At 36.1% G+C, this 8,561-nt stretch overlaps 1 pseudogene across 1 annotated transcript; it reads right to left on the reverse strand.

Annotated features, from left to right (window-relative positions):
- Positions 1-4,867: 4,867 nt before the first annotated feature.
- On the reverse strand, positions 4,868-8,214 carry LOC149243839 (lipase-like PAD4; annotated as a pseudogene). The gene is made up of 4 exons (XR_016245804.1): positions 8,074-8,214; positions 7,038-7,362; positions 6,178-6,915; positions 4,868-5,961 (listed from the first exon to the last, which is right to left on the reverse strand). The product of XR_016245804.1 is annotated as a lipase-like PAD4 (transcript).
- Between the last annotated feature and the right edge of the window lie 347 nt (positions 8,215-8,561).

An 8,561-nucleotide genomic window follows, 5' to 3' on the forward strand; every position in this document is an offset into this window, starting at 1 on the left:
CTGACTGAATCAATAATGTAATGACTGGTGAATTCACCAGACTTCTAGCTTGCTTGACATAGATCATCAATGCAAAACCCCAAACTCCTAATATCAAAGGAATCCGACTTGAAGGGCTAGCTAATACAATAAACCCAACACCCAAGAACTGGGCAATAAAACCACATGCACCAGTCTTCCTCATTATTATACAGTTAATAAATCCTATTGTTAGTAAGTATGAATGTTGAAGTAAAGGTCTCTGCAGTGGCTTTAACTCCCATTTCTCACTTGCGTACTTGAACTAACAGTATAACACTTGTGGCAATAAGACGTACTTGTGTATATAGTAAGTTTATATCATGGGATGGGAGAGAAGGCCGAGTAGCCCTCGTTTCCGTTTCTATGAAATACTCTTCTTAAAATGACCGACGTACTTGTGTATATAGTAAGGTTATATCATGGGATGGGAGAAAAGGCCGAGCAGCCCTCGCTGCCGTTTATATGGAATACTCTTCTTAAAATGACCCCCAAATTAGTCCCCGACTCCACCCTTGAATTGAGACCCCCATATTGGCCCCGAAACTTTTATATCGATGTGGAAAAATTTGAAGTCGGAATTACAGCAAGGGTCCAAAAGTTTATATCAATGTGGGAAAAGATCAATGTAGAAAAAGTCGAAGTCAGAATTATCAATGTGGAAAAAGTCGAAGTCGGAATTACGGCAAGGGTCCAAAAGTTGAAAAACTCTGTTAAAGTCGAGTGTTGTTCTTGCCCCACCATTGTTTGATTCTGCCAAGTGACATGTTTGCTGATTCCTTAAGTAATCACAACTTCTCTTATTTTCAGTGTGTTGTGTTGTCTTAAATGTGTACCATTCAGTATGGTTCCATATGTCACAAAAACGTGTATTTTTACTGTGTTCTCTTGTTTTAAATGTGTACTATTCAGTACGTTTCCATATATCGCAAACACAGCTCACAGCAAAAAGGTCTAGATTTGTGTAGATATTCTAATTTCAGACTAATTTCTGAACTTTAATTAGGAATTTTGCAACGATGTTTATATTATCATGCACCTCCTACACATCAAATCTAAGGTCAGTATTTATATTATCAAGAACCAAGAATGGTGAAGATTATGGCAGTCTATTTTGAGGTTTCCGCTATAGTCCAATTTACCCATTGTAATCTCATTATGATAGCAATTAGCCAGAAGTTTAGTCCTGAAACCCAATACGACAAAGCTTAAGTTTGTCCAATAATGATTGTACATACTGGGATAAGAACACTACTGCCAGCCAACCTTGTTGGTTTCTTAAAACTGAATAAATACTCGAATACAATTGAATCTTATTTGGAAACTGATTGATTCTTTGGTAGGAATTTGGAAGTCTGTCTTTACGCTGGTGACGCACCAGGGATGAGCTGATTGGAAATTTGAATGTGTTTGCTTGTTGGCACCTGAAGGCAAGGTTTGGAGTTCTTTTCCCTTTGGTGATAGTAGTTAATATTGTTTGCACATATTCCCCTCAGTGATATCAGAATTACTACTATTTACATCTTTTTTTATTGCTATCACCTAAAGGCAAGGTTGGAGTTCTTTTCCCCTCAGTGATGGCAGTTTTAATATTGTTTTACATGCCTTCCCTATTAGTGATGGTAGATTTATTCATCCTTCGGCTAGGGATTGAAGATCTATCCTGCTCCATAGTACTCACTTTGAGTGGGGAGATACATGAACCTTGTACCTCATAAACTTGACCAATTAATGACTCTGTGGTGATCAAATTCTGGTAAGCCTCTAACATAGGGTGGAGTCTGGACTCTGGAAGACATATGTATGCATGCTTTATACATTTACCATTACTTCCAGTGCTTCTATGGCTTCTTTGCTTAATAAATGTCATTTTGACCATCCTTAGGGAGAACTTAGCACTTAATTTTAATAAAAAGTGTAATTTATAATTTGGATTTTTGGGTTTATATAGAGGATATATCCTAAAAATACTAAAATGGTAACACTTTCTAAACTCTTCAACACTTTCCAAACACTTCAACTTTTGGCTCTCATGGACTTGAGTATACAATTCGCACAATGTTGCATGTTGTTAGCTAAGTTTGCAGGTTGATACTTGTTTGGTGATCTAGTTGCATGTTTTTTTGAAGTTTTACATCTTTTTATCCTTTTTTTTTCAAAAGAAAATACTTCACGGAAAACCTTCTAAGTTCTAGGTACTTTCTTATGATCTGTGAATGGAAAATGAGGTAAACGTTGATCCTGATTCTGGAGTGATTCTGGAGCGTAATATAAAGAGGATCAAGAAAGTCGAACTTGTAACCTCTCAAATTTGGGAAAAGATCTCATGTCTGGTTCATCTTGAACTAACCCCTGAGGCTCTACATTCTTCTACTCGTACAACAAGCATTCACAAATTTAGCTTTTCAGGTTTTTCAATTTTCATATCTTCATTTTTTGGTTTATCAATTTATGTTAAACTGCTCTCATTGTGTTTCATCATTTTTTTTTCTATTTGTTAGTGTGGCATGAAACTGGTCAATCTTTCCACTTGACTAAATAGAGTTTATAAATTAATGGACATGTAACTGGTCATTCAATGTGGCCTTGGTTCATCATTTGACCTTGTGTTAGAGATATAAATGTTTGAAACATTGAAATTTTAAGTGATGTATATCGATGATTGCCTTGTCATTAGAATTTGACATGGTTCAATTTTATTTTGATTTTAAGTTTTAACTTATCTCTTTTGTTTTTTACTTTACTTTGTTGCAGAAACCTTTAGGAAATCACTCCTCTTAGATGTACCATCACTTACTTTAATGAGAATACCTTTTTATTTTTATGAAAGGCTACCTATTTATTGTGCTTGAATTATTTGACACCTTTGCTGACCTATTCATATTGGTAATTCCGCTAAGTTCACAACTCTGGACGATAAGGAGGGGTGGTTTTCTTGTACTTTGTTGACACCAGTTAAATTTCATTTTGTCTATATGCTCTCCAGAATTTATCTGCAACATGTTTTCAGAACTTTATTTACCATGTTTCTTGTACCATCGATTTGCAAATGGGAAAAAATGTACCAATCACTTTGAAAATAAATATACTTATCACTTGTAATTGTTTTGTGCACTCCATGCAAATGCACACTATCCTTGACCGAAGAAAATGAGTCATTACCTGTATGTTTTGAGATTGTTCCAATATAAAATTTTCGAAGATTTCCAACAAACATTTGTCTCCTATTTAAATGGGTGGTTGAAATTATTTTATGCAACACTCCCCTTTAATTACAAAAAACAAAAATTTAAACTAAGATATTTTCTGGTCCGAGTCTAAGCTATGCTTACAATTTTTTTTTTTTGACATCAGTTGGATTTCCTTTTCTTTTCTTCATTGCTTTAGCCTTGTCTTTTTGTTGTAAGCTTCAGATTTCAGTGTCTTTATTGGCTAGTGCAACTGTTCCATTGTTCCAAGTTGTCCATGCATGTCCTCTATTTCTTCAAAAATTGGCTTGTATGTAAACGACTACCACATGTCACCTTCCATAGCTTGCTCTTCATCAATTTGTTCCAAAATAAATCATAAAAATATTTTGTCTCTCAAGGACACTATTGCATGGAAATTTCATTAACATTTTTATTTTCTATAACATCCATGTTGCCTTCAACATTCATTGTTGCAACTTCTATGAAAACATCATTAACACATGGTGTTTCAAGCCATGTTTCAAGAAGTTTTAGTGTGAGAGATTCTCAATGAATACATCAACCTCTTTTTCAATGAAGATAAGTTATTGTAGCATATGCCGCTAATCTATGCCAATGGCATGTCCGTGTTTATTTCAAAATGATTTAATGTATCTAACATTATCTACAATATAATGTGAAAGATAACCCATCGATCATAACAAACCATAGCAGCTAGATTCTTTTAATGTCTTAAAAAAACCAATGGATGCCAATTTGCGAGAGAAAAATGGTATTGCCACAGTAATATAAATCATAGCAGAGATCTTCATTCATATATATATATATAATGAGTATGTACTATAGAGATTTATTTATCTCAATGATAACTTGAGATTCTTCCAGTTATGACAAAAGAGTAAAATATTTAAAATAGAGCATGGACTATAGAAAGTAATATAAATCATAGCAGAGATCTTCATTCATATATATATATATATATATATATATAACGAGTATGTACTATAGAGATTTATTTATCTCAATGATAACTTGAGATTCTTCCAGTTATGACAAAAGAGTAAACTATTTAAAATAGAACATGGACTATAGAAATTTATCTGAATGATAACTTGAGATTCTTATCCCACGTTGCATATGATTTCAGTGTATGTAAATGAAAAATTAATAGATCAATTTAATCTTAATTTTGACGGATTTGATTACCTATTCTTCCCCACTCTATGCCTTACCGCGTTTCCTTTGCAACATAAAGTGCAAATGCTAGTAATAGTTTAATTTCTCAAACCCATCAACCATCTCATTTTAGGCAGATTTATCCAACTTTAAGGATATCTACTATACAATCATGAAATTTAATTGTGTTTGCTAACTCGAACTGAACTTGAGAGTAGTAATTTAATTGTGTGTTATTGATTTGGGGTGAGCAGTAAAATGAAGTGGAGCCCTTCGATAACACAAATTTATAATCGAGTTAAAGACGATTTACTATTTTAGTTCCGGATGGTCTTAAAATGCTTTTCGTTGTCCAATTCTCGTTGTGTCATTCTGTTTCCCGATTGTCTCGATAAATCCCCCACCTCTCCCCCACCTTGAAAATTAATTGTCTCGATAAATCCCCCACCTCTCCCCCACCTTGAAAATTAAAGCAAAAGGAATTTCTTCTTTAACAGTCAAGACATTACATCACGCACGCCATTTTAAACCATGAAAGGAAATTACAACTTAAAAACAAGAGACCTAATCGGAACAAGGAAGTTACATGTTAAAAGCAAGGAACCTACATGGACCAAGTTCCCTAATTGATGACGCTAACTTAAACAAATGAAGGGAAATGACAACGTAAAGACGCTAACCCTGAGTGGAACAAGGAAATTAGGAAATCACAACCTAAAGACACGAAACCACCTAAGTGGAACCAGGAAATTACATCTGAGAAACAAAAAACCTAATTGAAACAACCTTCTCAGCCCTTCCAACTTTCTGTTTCCATTATTGCATACAAAGGAGAGGTCCATTCAGGGAATTGATTTTGGTTGTATTCCTTCCATTCTTTCCACCATTCCATGAAGCTGCTTCCTTCCAAGAAAACATCGGAGGAAATGTCGCGATCATTGATCAACCTTGTCACATAACCTTCAAACATTTCAAGGCTTTCCAGCTTTTGGTGTTGGCCCTGTTCCAGGATTTTCATTTCTTTCAAAGCCTCTTCTACATGTGCCCAAAAGCAGGAGTCCTGAGTGAGGGATGCAAGCTTGGTGCGACCGCTCCGACGTTTTGAACTGCGAGTGTTTTCCTTCTCTTCCATCCATTTCTGAAGAACTTTATGACGAGTGGGTCTTCCATCTGAAAGATAGTTGCCTTTACCATTAGAGATGCCATAATAATGTGCAATATCCAGAGGCTCTACAAGTCTTCTATACGCAGTGCCAGCATTTATCCACTTATTTTGGGATTGGAAATCACTTGGCAATTCATGACCCTCTCATGCTTCAATAATGCCATCCCAGAATATCCCCAGACTTATCCTACGCCCATCAGCTTCTATATCCGGAAAATTGTCATGGTTCTTGAAGGTATCATAATATCCGATGCAACCCTGTTTCTCACAACGCTCTTTATACCACTCAAGCTCTGCCATAGTACTTTGCTTTAGGCTTAATTCAACAGCTAACTTAGCATTAGCAACGTTTCTTCTATGCTTGTTTTCCATGCTTCCTGCTATTTGTAGGGCAATCTGTGCATGATCATCCTGCAAAACGTTGACATCACCGATTCAAGAAGACGGTTGAGTCTCAGTTAGTGAGGCTAAAGAAGAAAATAAAATTCAGAAATGCAGATAAAAGTTAATATCACATTATAATTTAATATCAAACTCCTACACCATAATAGACAAGAAAAACTTTCAGAGAAATTTTCACTTAAAAGATTTAAAGGTTGTTATGAGGAAGAGGAAATTAGTATTTACCTGAGCTCCGACACCCAGGGCTTCCAGTTGCAATGAAATTCCCATCTTGTAAGAAGATTCTGAATCAGGTTTTACAGTTATTTTCCCACTGATGGACATTTCTACGACATGATTCAAAACATAACCATACTCTATATGCTCTGAAATGCAGTCCTGTACAATAGTATCATAAGATTTTTCGTAGCTTTGCAGTGTCAAATGAAGAATCTTCAAAACGGTCTCAGAATTATCAATACAAGCCGCCCCCTCGCTTGAACAAAACATGTAAGTGCCAAAAGGTCTGTAGGGGCTTCTCTTGATAACTCCATCTGACTCCCTCAGAGAGTCAGGCCCATAGTTTGTTACTGTATTATTAAGAAGGGTCCTACAAGCATCTTGAATAAGAGAATCGGGTACAGTTTTACTGTCATTATCCATTATGCGTTGCCAATAAGGCAAAATAGAAATCAAGGGCTCAGCGATTGACTCAAGTGGTGCAAGGAGAATTCGAGGAACGATATCATGCTGGGAAACCACGTGAAAAAAGTTGCCTGCCCAATTTTCACGGGCAACTGCTTCAACAATTCCTACATCCCCCACTAAAGGACTTCCAAATGTTATGCAAAATGGAGAACTTTGCCTGAGCCTCTTTTCCAATACCCATAGTGTAGCCAAAGTTGCAACTGCCCCTCCTAAGGAATGACCCACAAATATAATGGGTTTGAGCTTCCTTTGTTTTGAATCCGTGTAACTCTTCATCTGTTTGGTCATGAAATACATAACACAATGTCATTATTTTCCTTCTCCTTTTCAAAAAATTCATCTCTTAGAAAGGAAGAAGCAATCACTCTTTATGGAACTCGAAAGATAAATTAATTTACCTTTGCTTGGAAATCTGTGTTCTTCATAATATGCAGGAACAACTGAAGAGCTCCCTGATGGACGCGAGCTGGTTGAGCATCATTACCCTTGAGGCAATCAGAGAAGACCTTGTTGTCAGTTTGTATATTGCCCTCTCCATATTTGCTCTCCTTGACAATAAAACCTTCTATTTCATGAAACGAAGGGAATGCAACATAGGCAACGCCTTCATATTCATTTACACTGTAAGTCTCTGAGTTGTTTGCAAGACGCGACTCTTTCCAAGCCTTGGACACTATTCCGCACGAAACAAGAAAAGTTGCAATCTCCTGATCGACTGTGAATCTGCACCCAACATTTCTATAGATTAGCACTACCATTGAAGGAGGCCAAATACCAGATTATTGGCTCTGCTCCTAACCGTATCCATTACTGGGCCAAATAAAAATAGCGTTACTAATTACAGACCACACCATTATTTACCACAATCCCATTCAAAGATTACAAAATAGAGCCCATCATTTTATCACTTCAGAGACAAACAACAAATACACAAAAGTATGTAAAGTATTACGTGCTAAACCGATGTTATGCACCAGCAGCTTGAATCAAAGTTCAAACCCATTGAAATTAACACCGAAATAAACATAAATTCACCCTAAAATGGGACCCAACTTCAACTAAGCTCTATATTACCCACTGTAAAATTTCTTAATTTCCCTAAAACGAAAGCAAACAACAGTAAAATACAATCGTTTACCTTCTTAAAACTATATTCTCACTTTCAATTGAAAAAATACACGCAATATTTTCAAATTGGACACAAAACAAAAACGAATATGATTTTACAAGTTCATCCTTCCCCGAAACCACATTTATAAAAGGTTTAATAAATGCATACTTCACCTTACAAAAAAATATGCTAATCTCACCTGTCACTACCAATCCATTTAAAATATACACAAAATGATTTTAAAGTTGACACGTAAGCATTTATCAAAATGTAAAGAAAACAACAATATTTTGGAAAAACGAAATTTGAGAGCTCATTCTTACAGCGGGGTAGACGACTCTGCCTCCATTTGATATGCTGCTGCTTCACAATTCTTTTGGAGTTTCCTTAAGATGCACCCAGGCGTGTGTTTATTTATAAGCACCCAGGCGTCTGTTTATTTATAAGTAGGAAAAGAACCCCGAGCTGTTTATTTATAAGTAGGAAAAGAACCCCGAGCTTAACTCGATTGCTGGTTCGCCAAATATTCGGCAATCGAGAAAAGAGAAGGAACAAAGCAACGTCCCGGAAACTCAATAGAATGAGGTCTGACAGGATATGCAGTAAGGAAATTGCGGTTGTGATGCCCGGAAAGTCAATGGAACGAGCGAATTGTCGTTATCGATGCTTCAATTTTGTTATAACTATAATTACCGACAACTTGCAGGTCGTCTTCCCGGAAAAGATAGCCCTTCGTGGGGCCCATCGCGAACGTAACGCGAACTTCATTTCCAACCGCTATTTATTTTATTTGAAGAAACTTCCAAATTCC

The sequence above is a fragment of the Pinus tabuliformis genome, chromosome 8 (assembly GCF_031772625.1).
Source record: "Pinus tabuliformis cultivar Carrire ecotype Pingquan chromosome 8, CPIR1, whole genome shotgun sequence".
In the NCBI taxonomy this organism is placed as follows: domain Eukaryota; kingdom Viridiplantae; phylum Streptophyta; class Pinopsida; order Pinales; family Pinaceae; genus Pinus; species Pinus tabuliformis.